Source organism: Mauremys reevesii, linkage group 20 (assembly GCF_016161935.1).
Source record: "Mauremys reevesii isolate NIE-2019 linkage group 20, ASM1616193v1, whole genome shotgun sequence".
Classification (NCBI taxonomy): domain Eukaryota; kingdom Metazoa; phylum Chordata; order Testudines; family Geoemydidae; genus Mauremys; species Mauremys reevesii.
The window spans coordinates 17276073-17291739 of NC_052642.1; the positions used below are offsets into that span (position 1 = coordinate 17276073).

General features: G+C 49.0%; 1 protein-coding gene across 2 annotated transcripts in view; it reads right to left on the bottom strand.

Moving 5' to 3' along the window:
• DUSP14 (dual specificity phosphatase 14) overlaps window positions 1-15667 on the bottom strand; it is a 34050-nt gene that overhangs the window by 14837 nt on the left and 3546 nt on the right. The window contains exon 1 of one of the 2 annotated variants that reach the window (XM_039507951.1): window positions 6661-6832. The exons of the other annotated variant lie outside the window; for it this stretch is intronic. The gene's annotated coding sequence lies outside the window, so the exon portion shown is untranslated. Of the gene's footprint in view, window positions 1-6660; window positions 6833-15667 lie in introns of those variants that run through there. 2 annotated transcript variants of the gene reach the window in all.

Below are 15667 nucleotides of genomic sequence, written 5' to 3' on the forward strand. Positions count from 1 at the left end.
TGAACATCAAGGTTTGAAGCAGAATTGGTATTTATGAACTTCTGGCTTCAGGCCCAGCCTCCTCCTGTAAAGTGACACACCACTGCCACTGCCATGGGAGAGAATGTCAGGCTTGGATTGGGCCAGCTTGCAGTGATCTAGCAAGTCAATACTTAGCCCGGGGGGCTGTATCAGGGGGCCCCAGAATCTAACCGTTCATTTAAAAAGAAAAATAAGGTGAATCCGATGCAATAATGCAGTGATGTCTGCCTGAGTCTGCAGGCAGCCTGAAACACCTCAGAGGTGTGAACTACCCCATTTGTCTCAACTCTGAAGCCTAATGATGATGCTTTAAATATCAGCATTGATTCCCATTTCACTACTTGTCAAAATATGCAAAGAGAGAAGGAGGCCAATCTTATTCTGAAGTTGTGCAGCTCATTTGGTCCTGCCCAGGGGGCAGGGTTTGGGTTGTGGGTGGAGTTTAGGAAAGCATCGCTGCTTTGCTTTTCCCAATCTGAGAATCCCAATCCCATCACTATTTAACTTTTCCCTGGTGATTTGTAAACCAGTGTCCAAGTGGCTTTCACTTAGCACTTGCTGGAATAACTTGATGAGGTGGGGCGAGCTTCTGCTACCTGTATATACTCTGAGTACTACTTTGCTCTATGATTAATCCCAGTTTCTTCGGCAGAACCGCTGCTGCAGTAAGGCACTATTCAGCATCAACAAAGAGCCTGTTCCCTAATGTTTAAACAATGAAACTGTAAGGAACTGGGGTGGGTGTATATTACAGTGGCCTCGGCTGGATAGAGTCAGAACTGCTCATCTGAGTGTCATAGGGCCTATACTGCTCATTGCTAAAGGAGGTTTCTCCCTTAGTTCCAGTGACAGAGGGCAGTGTTTTGGAGCAAGAGGATCTGAGCTCTGTCGGCTAGACAGAGCTCCGACTCCTCTCTATCCTATTCCCATGCTGCTGTGAAGTCCCAAGTGTGCCGCACAGGGATAACCATGAAATCCTAGGTGGCTACAGATTTGTTACAACATTGAGTGGAAATGAGCTGGCTCTTTCCTGCTGTTCCTCATCCAAAACAATCCCCAAATGCTAGACCCTGCTCCTGAATATGCACAGGCTAATAACCGCCCTTCTTTACTGGAGGATCTTTAAGGGTTTTACCAGTGAATGAATTGATCCCCCGCCCTGCCCATTTCACAGGGGTAGAGGAGCTGCTGTTTTAATCACTGGAATGCAACCACCTCTGGGGTATAGGCGGCAGCTCTTAGGCAAGCCCTGTCAGAGCTACCCAGCCGTTCAGGACAGGAAGTGAGGAATCATCCCCCTGACAGCTGAAAGAAGGGCAGGGTGGGGTGAGGGGGGCTATGTGTGCACAAAGCAGCCTCCCAAGTTAGAGCAGCAATAAACCATTAGGAAACTCAGTTGTCTCATGACACCTGGCCTCCCACCTGCAGCAGTGGGTCTAAGGAATGAGGTCACTCTAGGGTGACCGGATGTCCCGATTTTATAGGGACAGTCCCGATATTTGGGGCTTTTTCCTAATATAGGCTCCTATTACCCCCCACCCCCATCCCGATTTATCACACTTGCTGTCTGGTCACCCTAGGTCACTCTCTCAGCAAGACTGGGGGAGAGGGGCTGCATTTGGGGGGAGAGGAGGTGAAGCTACTTTGAATCAGTTATTTTTAAATCGGGCTTACGCGTGGCAGCAAACGCTTCTCACGGTGCCATGCTGGGCCAATTCCCTGCCTGCTTAAGGCTTCACAAACTCCTACTTGAATGGACGGTTGCTCAGAATTCCTACTTCCTTCATATTAGAAAGTCCTGGCCTTGCAAATGACTGTTTAAAACCCAAAACCAAAAAGCCCCACTGCCAACAGGAAGAGAGGTGCAGGCGGGGACATGAAATATTTGCCAAGGGGGGGAATAAAGACTCAGTAGGTCCCTCTGCCTCCTCCACAATGCACTGTCTGACGAAGAGAAATTCCAGTTAATCCAACCTCCGCATCTGCCTTTTGTCCTGGTTCTTGAACCAGCAAAACGATGATGCTGGTGCGAGAGAGGAGCTGCTAATGCTGAACCTGTTGAGAGCACTTGGCAGCGGACTCAAAGCAGCGTGTTGTTTTTACAGGGGAGGGGGAAAAAACCGGCTTGATGAGAACGGATTCTAAATGTGAATCTTGGTGTTGGAGCTTGGTTGTGTTCAGGCTTGCGAAATTCACGGGGCATCTGTCTCCAGCTATATTTTTAGTGCTGTGATGCTTATATGGGAGGGTGGAATAGCCACACTACAATTCGAATTATTTCTCGCTTTACTTTCCAAACAGCAGGAGACCTGGTGCTGCAATCAGGAGATGTCTTTGTTATTTTGAAGTGCAGGAGCCACATCCGCCTAGCTCTCTGCCTTCGCGTTTCTGAATTCCCGTTTGCTTTATGGACACGCAGCATGTCCTTTTTGAAGCAATAAGTGAACATGCATGGCAGGGGGGTGGGGAGGGGCTTGTGGGCAACTTGCCATATCCAATCTGATTTGCAAAAACAGGCCTTGGGGGAAATAAAGCTAGGCCAAGGCACTCCGATGGCATAGGGGGCTTGGTTTCTTGGGCCTAAAGGGACTAGGAGCCTGGACAACCCATGCTGGTGAACTGCTGCAGTTGGATGACTTTTCTGGAGTCAATGCATAGGTGCAACAGCCAGGGGCCAGGCCTCTCCCTCTCAGCTACTTACTGTCCCTGTCAAATTCGGTGCAGGTCTACTGTTGTTTGCATTCATGGCCATTAACCTTCCTGTGGTTAATGTAGTTGCTCTCCTGGTGCAGCATCAATGCTTGTTTACACTACAGCCAAGCTCAAGCTCAGGCACACGCACCCGGACTGGAAAGAGGCTCGTTTCACCCCACAGGGTGTATCTTTGAGCATTCAAACCAAACCCAACGAAACCTACTTCCAACTCTCGGAATTTTAAAATGTCAACCAGGATCAGCTCCTGAATCAAAACGTGCGACACACTGAATGGCTGCCCAGGTTGATACAGAAACAGCCAGTGTGCAAAGCAGACCTTCTGGCCTACGTGAATATTTCTGGTTTCGGTTTTGCTGGGGGGTTGGAGGGGAGGAGACGAAATTCTCTTAGCAAACTCCCAAAATAGAGACTGCAAATGCTGTGCATGTGGCAAAGAAACTGCAGCTCTTCTATCAGGCAGGAGGGAATTAAACACACCTGGTTTGATTCTCATCTCACTCCTGACTTGCACTGATGGAAGCTACTGGGTCAAATTCTCTCCTGCTGTAAACTAGGCCAGTTTGCACCAGGAGAGAATTTGGCCCCGTGGAATGACACCAACATAAAAGGAGAATCAGGTTGTTCACCTGGGACACACCATTGGGCCTGAAGGTGGACAGATGTATTCCAGTGGCTCAGGTGAATGTAGAGGAATCTGTTCCCTGCTAACTCAGAGGTCAGTTAATTAAATCAATTATTAGAGAAGATGGTGCAGGCCTGGCTTGACTGGTACCTCAACAGACCATATCTTTTCAATGCTGCACTCCTCCCATAGCCGCCTCACTATGGATAAACTGGATGTGTAATGAGATAACAGAGGGCACGTGCCAATATTCTGGGTTTGCAGAATGAAAGAAACTAATTTGCTGTCCAGCCGGAACAGATTATAATCCCTTTCCAATCTCATCCCCGCCACAAGCCAGTCATCGATTATCAGTCCTGCCCAGAGCAGCGATCCTGACGCTGAGTCAGGGAAATAGATCCAGCTAGCAAAACTCAGAGGGACATTTGTAGTCAGAACTGTGCCAGCCTCTGCAAAAATGACACTGACCATCTGCGTCAGCAGTCACAGGTCTGAGGTCAGCCTTTACTGATCTGGCCACTACTCTGCATTGTGATCTCCAGTGTCCCTTCAGATGACCCCGCTCCCCGCCCACACACACACCGAAAAAAAGAAGAAAAAAGGCAAAGTGAGCACCCCAGAGAGAGCCTGAAATCGATTGTGTTGAGACCAGGCGGGTGCTGTCTCTAACTTCAGTAAGGCCTTTAGCTGCTGCACTGAGGAGAGGGGAGAAACAAAAGCTCTCTGTTTCTATAGTAAGGACAAGTTCCAAATTCTGATTTTGATTACTCCGGTGTAAATCTGGAACAACTCCATTCCCTTCAGTGGGGCTGCTCTGGCTTTACACTAGTGTGAGCAGAATTTGCCCCACCCTGTTTACCTTGGGCTTGATTGTGCAACCATTACTCACGTGGAGAAGCACTTAGTCACTCAGATAGACCTATTAGTTTGAGTGAGTCTATTTGCATGAGTAAAGGCTCCACAGTTTTGGCCCCTTGGAATGACATGCCAGGGATAGGCAGCTTTGTGCAACTGGCATGGACAGCCTATGGGTCGTATGCCTCACAATCTTTAATGCGTTCATCCTCACAACCTCCCTGCGAGACAGAGCAGTGCAGTTATCCCCATTTTACAGATGGGGAACTGAGGCACAGGAAGGCTAAGGGCAAATTGCATCCCCATGCAACAGAAAGAGAGACAGGACTGGCTGTTGCAAGCCACTAACCTGGAGCCCCAGCCTGGAGCCTGGTACTTGTGGTCGGTTTGTGAACTGCAGAGGTTGTTTTTTTTCAAAGGCGCCTAGTGAGAATATTTTTTTTTAAGTGCCTATCTGCTCACCATGTTGCACTAGCAAAGCAAAGGGAACTTTAAGGAGAGGAGCTCAACTTGAAACCTTCCCTTCGTCATTTCGATGCGATGGCATTAGATAAACTCCTGTGGAAGACTTTGAAGCCCTGTTCACCCCAGTGAACATCTGCCCCCCGTCCTCCCACGTAATGGAATCTAGTCACTGGCCCCACAATCCAGGCAGTGTAAAACAGTAACAGGCCACAGACACCCTGCTGTTCAGTTCTGCCAGTCAGGGGGCCCAGATCCTCATCCAGCCCCAGTGGACCCAATGGGAGTTTATCCTGAGTCAGGACTGAATAAGGACACCAAGGTTTGGTCCCATGGTATTTGTTCTCTCTGTCCGCTAGCCCCCAGGACAGTGTGTTAGAGTCTCAATTACATTAATCATGGAGGATCTAGTAGTGCTGCACAGATTCTCCCACCTTCTGCCCTGCAGGGAAGCTACACAAGGCTCCGGGGGCATGGGGGAAGGATTCCTTCTCCCCACCACAGTCCCTCACTGAGTTGGCTTGGCTACTCAGGCTGAGCAGCTGATTGGTTCCAAAACAACCCATCCGGCAAAACTCCCATTGACTTCCAAGGTGCAAGAGTGGCGCCACAGAGAGAAGTAAATGCCCCATCCTTCATGGCTTTGCCCCTGATGAGCAAGGTGTTGGCTAGAGAAATAGGGGTAGCCTAGGGGAGGGCACCTTTTTGCCTTCCCAGAAAGAGGCGGAGGGTTAGCTCAATATTGCTTCGCCTTTAACTATAATAAATGCAGCAGCAAACATCTCTCTCGAGTGCCCCTCCTGCCCCAGCCTAGGCTCTGGATGAGGATTACACATGCCAGGAAAAACACAATCCTACAAATAGTTGCGGAGAGTTCTACAAACGTGTCTTAAAATAGCACCTGCAAGCTGCAAATGAACAACGCATGGAAGGGAGTATCAGGGCGCCGACAAAGTGCAGGCATTTGGCAGGTACAGAACAAATTAAAACGAGGTTAGATCAGCTTAAGAACGAACAAGTTCAGGACAGGTATATTCTATCCAAATACCCCTCTAGTTACAGACACATTTTGAGATTCAGCTTCCTTACTGGAGGGCACTAACATCTGTTGCGGCTTTAAGTGTAACCATTAAAATAATGCTCCTGGGTTGGACATCTTGCTGCTCAGTTTCATTAAGAACTTCCCTATAAATGTCAGGTGGGTTTAAGGAGGAAAAATATATAACCAGGAGAAATTTACTTTTTTATCCTTTGCGACCCCACAAAATAAGCCCACTCCCTCCCACATGGGCAGGAACCTGGCCGATTGTCTAACACCCCTGGCCTGGGGATTACACTGGCAATGGACGATATTCTCCCCCCTCCCTTTTCCAGTTCCTCCTTTCTCTCTCTTCCCTCCCAGCGAGTGGGACCTTTGGCAATACACCGGCAGCACAGAGATGAGTCCCCTCTGGGAACTGCACACACAGTTGATTTTTCACATTAGGCCCCTGTCTTTCCAGAGGTGCCTCCTTGACATCACTGGGAAAACGTACACTGGAGACTGCCAGGCATGTGCAAACTCCAAGCAGCAAGACGGTGGAGGAGGGGCAGCTTTGACACTGCTGGGATCTTTTTGTCTTCCCCCCCAGAAGCCCCCTTGACCACACTCCAGGGTGGAGGGTCAGATTTCCAAATTGACTGCGTTCATTAATGGACTAGACTCGGATTATCTCAGCAATCACCTAGGATTCCTATTCAATCCCTCCCCTTTCCCTCACTCCCCCCCCCATCCCTCCCTGCTGCTGTCTGACTTCTTAACACCAGTTTGTTCACTGATGCATTTAATATTTGTTACAACTGACTATATATTTTTTGCAAACAGCTTAACCTTTCGCCCAGCACCTGAGCAGCGCAGCTGAATAATACCCTCCAGCTCAGTTAGTTTCTTTAAGAGTTCATCTCTGGAGCCTAAAACGTCCAGCTGTTTTGTGTTTATCTCTTACCCTGGTGTTGGGAGACATCGACAGGGTTCCCAGCAGCTCCCTTCCTAGGTTGCTTCCTCGCCACAAGAGCAGCTGTCTGTGGTCCAGGCTGTCCCAGTGCAGGGTGATGAATGAGCAGCACTTTTCCCTTCCTGGGAATGTCTCCCTGAGCTGCTGACATCTGATCTCACGGCTCCCAGCCTCTGACAGCCCCTCCTTCTTTCCCCTCCCCTCTGTGGTAGCAGCTCTGTGTGTGTGTGTGTGTGTGTGTGTGTGTTAGTTACCAAGATACAGTTCTACAGGCTCAGCTCCCCTGGCTCTTCCCCAAAGCAGAGTGAGGCAAACTCATGAGTGGCTGGCTGTTAAAGGGACAGCACGTCTTCCTAGGGACTAAGCAGCTGAAGGCTCAGGATCCAAGCCTATTTTCTCTTGTGGCCACATACAGTGATTGGCCCCTACACGCAGTTCTGGAGATTGTCTCTTAAAACTCCGATTTTGATCCGACGGGCACCCTTAGAGATGCATTCACCCGAGTGTGCTTTTGTGTTTGCTTCACTTTCGCCTGCTGCCCTTAACAATTTCAAACCCACACCCGTTGCGGACGGCTCCCTGGGCAAAATCACAGAAACATGACTTGGCTTTTCTGTGGCACTTTCCAGACAGTAGCCGGTTAAACCTCCTCACCCCTGTTCCTTGTCCCTGTCTTACAGAGAGGGGAATGAGGCGCAGAGACTTACCCAAGGCCAACCAGGTAGTTGGTGGCAGAGCCAGGGACAGAACCCTACATCTCCCAGCTCTGACCATGCTTCTCTTTAACCTGACCAGTGTTCATGCCATCGCCAGGTCCAGGGTTGGCGTTTTTCTCCATGTATATTGGAAACAAGAGCGCAGGAAAGAGAGAGCAGAGCGCGCACCATTAATCCACGGCAGAACCGGGCATCCAGCCACGACCTCCTGTCCCTTCAGTCTCCTGGTTAAGGAGAGTCAGGTGGACATGGTCCAGTTCCCAGCTCCGTCACATACACCCTGAGTGACAGGCCACTAAGCCTCTCAGGGCCTCCACTCCTGATCCCCAGAATGGGGCTAATACCCCCCGACCTCACAGGGGTGGGGGGAGGTGCTCAAACCCTGCAGCACTGGGCACTATGGAAGTCCCTTCAGGGAGGGGCTAGACGGACGAGTGAAGCAGGCAGTGTGTGTTTCTAAAATCCAAATGGGGTCCGGATTGAGCTGACGTCGTGAGGGCCAACGTAAGAGGGGCCGGTATGATCCCAAAAGTTTATAGTACCCCTCTACCTCGATATAACGCTGTCCTTGGGAGCCAAAAAATCTTACCACGTTCTAGGTGAAACCATGTTATATTGAACTTGCTTTGATCTGCCGGAACGCGCAGCCCCGCACCCCCCGGAGCGCTGCTTTACGTTATAGCCGAATTCGTGTTATATTGGGTGGCGTTATATCGAGGTAGCGGTGTATGGGAAGACATTAATCTCGCTGAAAATTCAGATGGGAACACATGTCCCTAGAATGCTGGCCCACTGCACGCTTCAGAGGCCGAGATATACGTGGTTTAGCTGCAGCCTCCAAAGCACTGAGACACTGGCCTGTTTAGTTCAGTTCCTGGTCTGTTGTTCCCCCTCATCCCAAAATAGCAAAATCTTTAATAGGAAACTTCCCTTTAACTCTCAGTCCTGTGGCTTTTATTTCCCTTCAGTAGGTTTCATGACTCAGCAGCACAGATGGATCCATCCCTCACAGCCTTCAGCACCAAATCTGTTTATTGCTCTGGAGGCTGTTTCCCCCCCACCCCTCGCCAAGAGCCTATTTGCTTTATAGCAGCTAGATCTCTTCCCTTAATCCCTGCTTCTACAGTGAAGAATCACATCACCTACTGTGTGGAGGTGGAAGAGGAGCAAAAATAGAGAAATTAATTTTAAAATCGGGAGAAGTGTGTCTTTAAAAAAAAAAGTCCAAAGAACTGTGAATTTAAGAATTCTTTAAAACAGAGAGCCTGATTTAGTCCTGTGCTCCCCCAGATTTTCAGTGACTTAATTACTGACTTCAGTGGTGTTACACCAGCTTAAAGCTGGAGGAAAGCAGTGGCGTGAATCGGGCCCTTCATGTAGAATTTACGTTCGCTCCTGCACGGCTTCCAAAGAACGGTTGTGGCGGGTGAATGTACAGCCTGGAGGCTCCCTCGCGCTCGTGAGTGTGAGAGAGAATATACTGCATGGATTTGCACGGCCTGTATGAAGTTGCACTGTGTATTAAATCTTCGCTTGCGCACAAGCTGTACTGGACGGATCAGATACCGTAAGGGGAGGGTGGGGACAGGTCTCCTGACCGGTACATAATGATAATCAAATGGTTACTTTCCTGCCGCGCAATTCAGGGTTTTCCAGAGCTGAAGATCTTTTTCACACTATTTGGAGACAAGCTCCATGGATGCCTGGACTCTGTGTTTGTGCAGTGCCTGACCTTGGTTGGGGTGTTTAAGCTACAGTAATACAAATTATTATTATTAATACAAATATTGAGCTTTCCAACAGCCTGGCTGGATAATGGACAACAGTCTGGGGGACCAGCCTCTCTCAATCGGATACGAAGGAGTAAGGTCCCATCAAACAATTAAAGCCCTCTACATTTCATGCCCCATAATCTGACCCTGGGCCCTCTCCAAATTACCACATTGCCGGTTAAATGATAAATACCGAGATGGCTAAACATGGCGGACTGCCTGGAAGCCTCCCTGCCAGTCGGTATCATTTAAACACCCATACCACAGCCCGGGGCGGTATAAATATTAACACATCTTGTGCTTTTCGATCCTTGTGCCTGCTGAGAGCCTCTAGCCTGGTTAGTCTGCCTTAGAGAAGTCCAATTTACCAGAGAGACCCTTTGGAATCCTTTGACCCAGGGCTCCAGCCAATTTACGGCGTGCTAGAGTTCAAAGGAAACGTCAAAAGCCCCTTGTGCATGGGAGGGAAATCCCCTGCTCGTGCGCATGCATACTGAAAACAACAGCCGGTGACTCTGAATACAGGATGTGAGCGAGCACGAGGAAGAGTTTATCTAGGTGACATTCTGACAGCAGGCTGAGCGTTGCTTCAATGGTCATTTTCTCCTCCACCCTCGTTAGCCCCAATCAGAGCTGACCCAGAGAAGTGGGAAGTAAAGGTCTGGAACTTGAAAGCACTGGCAGCATTAATCTGTTGCCACCGTGTCAGAGATGTCAACTAGCTCTCTGCTTACTCACCTGGCTTTACACTTCTTCTGAACACTGTCACGTGTCTTAGCTCCTCCACCTCCCTTTTTATCATGTTGCTCTGATTTCCCAGGAGTTAGACCAAGAACGGACACCTGCATTTTGTTCCTAGGCAGAACTGTAAATACAATCTGGAGTTTTTAGGACACTAACACCTCTTTCTTCAGCCATGTTGGGGGTCTGATGACTGATTTCCTGGTGAGGGCCTGATGCACCCACTAGTCCCTCCTGAAGACCTGACTGAGGAACATTGTATGCCCAATACAGCAAGAGAAGAACCCAGGGGATCACCAAAAACTTTGGGGCAAAACGCTTGAGGTTCTGGCCTCTGTCACACCAGGCGCTGACTTCTGAAAGTCAGTGGGGTTACAAAGGTACAATAGTGCAGGATGTGCCCCTATGGGTTGAAATCTAGCCCTGTTGTAAACCAGTTGAAGGCACTGCAATTACATCCGGGTTGCTCCTATTACAAAATTCCACAGTCCTGGTCCAAAACACTAGCAGGCTGCAATAGTGTGACCGCCTGGTTTGGGCTGTTACTGTCAAATGCCAGGGTGCATTTCTGAAGGGTGAATTGAGCCTCGGATGTAGCTGGCTATTAGCTTAATCATCAGGCTGTCGTCTTGCCATAGCTCTCTAAGCAGTGGCTGACACAGGGGTTATACAGCCAGGCTAAGCTGTGAGCTGACTGCTGCTCGCCACACCCAGCCCATGTCACCACGTAGGCAGGAATCCAACTCTCTGCTCCAAAGCTATTCTTCTCCAGTTTCCATGGTTACGCAACAGTTTCCCCCATCTCCACTGGCTAGAATGCCTGCAGAGCCCTGGGTCTCCATGCGATGGTTGGCTGCCTCGCATTCGGCTACAGAGCAGCAGGCTCCCCACAAGACACCACCTTTCTGCAATGCACATCGAGAGGGCCGTGCTGCCTTTATTGTCTTGCTTTCCTGGGGCGGGGAGAGGAGCGTGACTGGGAGCTCGAGCAAAGGCCTAAGAAGCAGGATCCCTGGGTTCCCTCCCAGACCCCACCGCTAATCTGCTGCAATGACAAGTCACTTAACTGCCCCGTGCCACAGTTTACCCAGCTGCAAAATGGGGATAATATGAAGACATGAACAGTGGTTGCATTTCACTAGTCAACACTTAGCCACAAACTACCACACACAGCCATAGGGAATAAGAGACATTTTTCCCTTCTACTTAGGCATCCTGCAACCCCGACAGTTACTACCCGTGAGAAGCACTGGCTTTCCAATAGTGGCCACTGCACTTACCTGCCAGTGCGGTTAAGCCATTTAATAGTAGTAATTCATTGTAAAGCACTCGGATGCTGGCCTGAGAGGCACTCGTACCTTAAAATTTGCTAGGCTGGGCCTATGATCTGGCCTTTTGCCCTTGCTCTCTTGTAGCTGGGCTGCTCTCCCCTTTATAATTCCATTCCCCGCCCCCATCACCTTATAGCATTCAGTGACCCCAGCAGGCACCTGTCGGGAGGCAGTAAATGATCTTCCCTGGGCAAAGCCAACACAGGTGCCAAAGGCCAGGTTTCATTAAACGCAAGGTGACAGTGTAGCACAGAGCGAGACCCCTGAGCAGTTCCTCAGGGGGATGATGTGTTAATGGAAGAAACCGCATGTGATTTAACAGCTGAAGAATATAGGTCACCCTCTGGGGAGCAAGGGCTGATTTAGATGCTAAAACCTGGCACTTTGCTAGTGGCCAACTGAAGCAAGGGGCAAAAGGGAGGGTTTAGCGCTGATCAAATGTGCTGAGAGCTCTAAATTGCTGCAAGGGCCTGCTGCTCTCCTGGGTATTCGTGCGGAGGGCAGGGGAGGAAGCGTGACTGGCTCAGAGACCCGCTGTATTATTCCGAAAAATGGCTGGCGCATCACTTAGGCCCGAGTGGAAAGGAGCAGGTGTTACATAGGTGTGGCCTGTAACGTACGGGGGCCATGTCCTTATTGTTGAGTCACTAGATGATTCACACAGTGTAAAGCAGGAGGTACCTAGTTAGCCTGGATATGTGTCACATGGAGTCTTCATTCCATGTTGGTGTCTATAGATGTCTGGAGTCTTAGTTATCTTGTGTTGATGGCAAAAGATCCCTAAGAGAAGGCCTGGTTCTCCTCTTACTTACATTAGCAGGTTCTGAGTCAGGCCCAATGCCTGCAGAAAGCCCCCTGAAATATTCTATTCAGAGGGACCAAATAACCAGTCCTATCAGACCCCCTATATGGCCTTATCCTTCTTCTGAAAGCTTCAAATGCTGAGGGAAAATCTCCTCTTCCACCCCCCATAACTTTTACCCCTTGCTGCCAGGCTCTTGTTCATACAGGGCCTGACCCAAAGGCAGTGGAAAGATTCCCACTGTCTTCAGTGGGTTTGGGCTCAGACCCGTACGGATCACCTGCAGGTACCATTCAATGGGGTTGATGAGTGGAGGGTAAGGGAATTGAGGGTACTCAGCACGTCACACGATTGGCGTCCACACCTGTTTTACTACCATACACGGGGCTGCAAGTAGAAGGCAATTGGAAGAGGAAGGTGACTATGAAACACTGGGGATGGAAGCAACTATTTAGTCCTTGCACCAGACTCGTGTCCATTTTGCAGACGATGGAGAAACAGACACATCAGCTCAATGCATTACCCATCGGGGCCCTGCAACACCACTGACAGCAAAAGCCTTTGGTTCACAGTGGCTGCACCGGCTCTGGCCACTGCCCGCTTGGTCTCTGCAGGGGTGAGGTGAGCACATGCTGCTTTACAATAGCTGAGGCGCAGGACAGTCTGACCGAGCGATGCTGCCAGAAGCAAGTATCCACACTGAGCTGGCCCACGGGAAAGATAACTGGCCCCTCTCTGCACCACCAAAGCCCCTTCTGGGAACAGAGTTGCCCAGAGACTTCAGCTACCTTTGCTTAGCCCTGCAAAAATCCTGGCGCCTGATTCTCTATTGCCTTGAACCTTTGTCTGGCTCATCACATCCGTGCAAAATGGATGTAATACATTGCTGGTCTGAAGGGCTGGCATTTTACACCCCTTGGGCACCGGTGCCAATGACTCCTTGTGATACAGGGCACAGGAAAACTGGGGCCGTGAGCATTGCATGCAGCAAAGTGAGAGGCACTGCTATTTTCAGCATCAATTCCCACGTTTCCAACAGATTCCTTTTATGGGAGAATATTATTTCTTAATATTAAATTTTCTAAACTGCAACACCCACGAACACTGTTTGCCCATAACTATAATATATACACACACAGCCATTCAATAGCCTCCCCTGACCAAAAGCTTCCTGCAGACTGCTGGACGGCATAGCCCAACACTGCAGCTTCTAAAAAGCAGAAACGGGTCTAAAGGTCAGTACCCCATCGACACTACACTCTGCACTCACTTTTCTCCAATCTCCCTTCCACCACCACATCTCCACCCTTCATCCTAATCAACCAGCCATACCCCTCTACCCCAGAGCTCAGCCAAAGGGCGCGTCTTCACCGCCATTAACCCGTGTTCCAGCTCAGTGTTGCCCCTGAGTCTGGTCCATGCACAAAACCCCTTCCCTCGAGGGTGGCAGTGCTTTTCACTCGAGTGGGCCAGCTGCTGGCTGGTTGGAGGAGTAGGCTACAGTGCAACCACTCTGTGCGGGATGTTATTTTGTAGTGTATCCGCTCTTGCTAGAGCTTGGCTAACTTGAGAGGAGTTCATTTGACTGTCCATAAGGTCACTGAACACTGCAATGCAGACATGGTTTATGTGTAGTTGGTCATAGATTTTTGATGATAATTAATGCTGGGTTCTGGCTTCCACGAATTGAATTGTACTGGTGTGTACAGATGCAGAAGCGATCAGCGCATGGAAGGCAAATAAGTCTGCCTGGAGAAGAGCCAGAAAATATTTGGGCAGAACAGTCTATTAGAAAAGTGAGGTATCACGTTGAGTGTGTTGATTGGAATGTTTAGCAAAACTTATAGGAAGGGCAGGAAATTTGTTAGGGATTGGTCTTGATTTGGTCTGTTTTTTTAATGTAGAAATTCCAGATTTGCCATGTGCTTGGTGTATGGTAAAAGTTACTGCTGGCTGTCCAGAATGAGGGTGGAAGATTGAATAATGCCTTGTCCATAAGGAGAGAGAGTCCCTGTCTTGAGGGGGTGGTTCTACATTAGATGAGACTATCAGAGGGGAGTCAGAGATGAAGTGACTTGCCCAAGGTCTCTTGGCAAGTCAGCAGCAGAGGTGGAGCTAGAATAGTGATCTCCTGAGTCTTAGTCCAGTTCTGTACCCATTGGCCCAGGCCTCCCTGACTGTGATTAGATGTGTTGCTAGAGCATATGTGAGTCTATGCCCAATGCATGGGTGAGTGAATGGCTGGCTCCCCGTGGCACCAGTGCCTCTGCTCCACAGCACCTATAGGGCAGTATCAGAACCCTCAATGAGCTGCTACAGTACTACAGTGCTGTACCAGTGCTGCAGTACCGCAGACCATTTTTGCCTTTACATCTTTTTTAAATCTTGAATTTGAATGACAGAGACAAAGACTCTCCTGAGAGACTGATTAATGATTTGTGGGTGCTTCTTTTCCCTGGTGCTCAACATGAACCATCTGTAAGGGGCCTGATACCCAGCGGGCAGGTGCTCAGCACAGCCTGAAAACCAGGATAGCTAGAATCTTTCAATGTACCGAAACATATGAATGCTTCTGTAACGCCTTTCGACCCGGAATGTCAAGGGGCATGGTTCTGCTATGGTACTTCCAGATTAGATTCCCAAGTCTTGTATTCATTGATGAAAGGCTGTAATAACGGTGAACGTCCGAGTCCGCTAGACACTGATACATTTTTAAACAATTCCTCCTTTGGCAATGAGGTTTGTTTTTTTTCCACATGGATGGAGTGTATGAAAGCTAAGGAAATATCAGCATTACCAAATATTATTACTTGTACTGTAGTCACTCCAAGCATAGACCAGGACCCCATGGTGGCAGGTGCTGTACAAATACAGAACCAAAGGCAGTCACTGCTCCAAACAGCTAGCAATCTGAGCCTTTAATTGCTGATGCATGCCTCAAAATAACCCCTCACTTCATAGTGTAGGCCATGGCTATCGTGACAGCTCTTCCGTGAGCCTCATCCTTATGAATATTTGCACTCTGATTCCACCTTGTTTCTAGGGCTCCTACAAGCCCTTCCTCGGTCAAGCTGAGATTCTTTCTGACAGGCCTTAGCACCTAGAATTCTCTTCCCTTAAGTTCTGTATCAGCCTATCCCTCCCCACCAAAAACTTCCCCCTCCAAAGTCAGTCTTATTTATTGACTTACAGCAGTGATACAAACAGGAATTGGGGAACCATTGTGTTAGGTGAGATACATACCAAAGCAAAGAGTCCCTGCCTCTAAAAGTGCCTGGTTTAAATAGATCACATAGGTATGATAACTGTTAGTCTTACTTACATTCTCTCTCCTCTCTGATGTCTTAGGTTTCAGGCCGGATTATTTTCCTCTCCCTTCCCCCCATTTTGATCTCTATAGTACTTATCTGCTCCCCCTTTCATATTACCTAAGCATCTTTTAATATATTTATCCTCAACACCCCTATGAGATAGAGATGCTGTTATTCCCATTTCACAGAAAGGGAAATAAGGCACAAAAGAAACTAAGGCCCAGATCCTCGCACGTATTTTAGGCAACTAGCTGCCCAAGAACTCAGTGGTTGTTAGGTGCCCAAGTGACTTACATACAGCAAACCTGTGACAGAGCAGGGAATT